The sequence below is a fragment of the Nanorana parkeri genome, unplaced genomic scaffold (assembly GCF_000935625.1).
Source record: "Nanorana parkeri isolate BGI_ZX_2015 unplaced genomic scaffold, ASM93562v1 scaffold1080, whole genome shotgun sequence".
In the NCBI taxonomy this organism is placed as follows: Eukaryota; Metazoa; Chordata; class Amphibia; order Anura; family Dicroglossidae; genus Nanorana; species Nanorana parkeri.
This window is the reverse complement of record NW_017307348.1, coordinates 238,885-240,867: the sequence shown is the minus strand read 5'-3', so window position 1 is coordinate 240,867 and position 1,983 is coordinate 238,885. Positions and strand designations below refer to the sequence as shown.

General features: G+C 41.4%; 1 protein-coding gene across 6 annotated transcripts in view; it reads right to left on the bottom strand.

Moving 5' to 3' along the window:
- The window catches only part of GIGYF2 (GRB10 interacting GYF protein 2), a 105,813-nt gene that overhangs the window by 65,002 nt on the left and 38,828 nt on the right, over positions 1 to 1,983 (bottom strand). The gene's annotated exons all lie outside the window — the stretch shown is intronic.

Below are 1,983 nucleotides of genomic sequence, written 5' to 3'. Positions count from 1 at the left end.
TATATATCTATATCTATATATATATATCTATATATATACACATATATACATATACATATACATACACACACTTATATACACTTCTTCTTAGCTGAAGCCCAGAAAGAGAAAAATAGGTATGCTGAACCTCCTACCCCAATCACAAAGACAAGATAAATACATAAACGTTTTAAAGTATCCAAAATGATTGCTCCATTAACCCCCTTTTCCCAAGTAGGCAGTAATTAGACTGTTAATGGAAAATAAGTGTACCTACTGTGCACAGCTAATCACTGGGAGGGCAGTGCTGCAACATACCACCCCTTCCACTGGCATATCCCCAATAGCCTAGTAACCAATCAGGTTTAATACCAACGAAGCCCTACCCCCCAGATTTATAAACACAGGAATTTGGATTATGACTCCAGACCCAGCAAGGGCTCCCCCCATAGATTGACAGGGAGCGTGTCACTGGCCTAGGAAGTCCGTTCACAAGTTGCCGGGAAGGACATGTGAGAGGATCAACGAGCAGATGTAAGGACTGCCCTTATCCAAGCAAATGAGAACTATGCGTGTGAAACAAGTCCGTAAACAATAACTGCAAGACCTGACGGAGCAAAAAAGAGATAGAACAACACTCCCCAAAAAAAGAAAAAGGTTAAATTGCAGATTTCCTTCGACGCCAACTAACCGGTGAGTTTTTTTGTCTTTTTTTGGTCAAGGGCTGATTATGGCGGTGGTTTATCATTGAGGTTTGCAACCAGAAACATCCCACTGCACAGTCACAGATTATTAAGCAGCTGCATCTCGCTGTAAAATGATTTTGGTAAATGCCTATTAAGGGGGTTTGCTTATCACAATGAAGACATTGTCAAGCTTAGCAGAGCCGGGAGCTGGTATTACTTAGAGCAGTACCAGTGTGTGTAAAGCTGGCCTCTAACACCCGAGTGCGCCACGCTTATCCAGTCTGGATGGCCGACACATGCTGACCATGTGATGTTTCTCCCCGTGAATTGAGTCTGTGTACAAGTAGGAAAACTCTGGGTAAATCCCAGGAAATCCTCAGCTTAAATCTTGTGCTGCTTGTTTAAGAGCTCTCCTTATCAAAGATGAACCTATCAATGATTTGTGGTCAGCTGCTGATATGTAAGTAAATGTACATGGAAATGGGAAATTCATATGTGATTGATCTCTTTGCTAAGAAAAGAAGAAAAATAAATCATTGCATGATGTATTTGTGAGGAAAGTATACTTAAGTTTAACACAAACTAACAGCTAGGGTAGCAGTGGTATTTTTGTGTACGTCATTGTCAAAAGTCGGCAAAGCAGGTGGTTACACAAACTGCTGCTATTATGAACACTTAATAAACTCTTGGACAAATAATCAATGTAGAGTAGGATACACAGTTACCGGGCTCCTGCAATACAGTAAAACAGACTATTTAAACTATGGATATGACTGTAGTGGAGTCATAAACAATATGTATATAGTTTTATATTTATCTATAAGCAATGCAGATATGTTCTATATATGCGACACCTTGTATTTTATTGTGTAACATATTGCTCTTATTCATAAGCAGCACTAAAGCGGGTTCTTTTTACTGCAGTGAAAGGCTCTTTTCTAGCACAGCTTGAGAAAAGTCACACACTGTGACAAGAATGCTGCTGTCGCAAGCCAACAGTGGAAAACTTTCCTAACTACACTCACTGACCAGCATAGTTTTTGTCGTGTCCAGGTGAATCTTACCTGCCTTCCAATGTATCCCAGAGTGAACAAAGCCTGGATATTTTCCCGCAGCGGGACATGTCACATGAGCATCATGATGTGTGCATCTAAAAGCAGCTTACCCCTGAGCGTGAAATCATAACACAAACACTTTTTTTTTCTTCCCCCTCCCTCTCTTAGTCTGGCAACAGCTCAGAACAACGGGGTTGTGCAGGCACAGGCCCCTGCTTGCCTTCAGGGAACAAAGCCAGAATCAGCTCAGGTGCCTTTGGCTG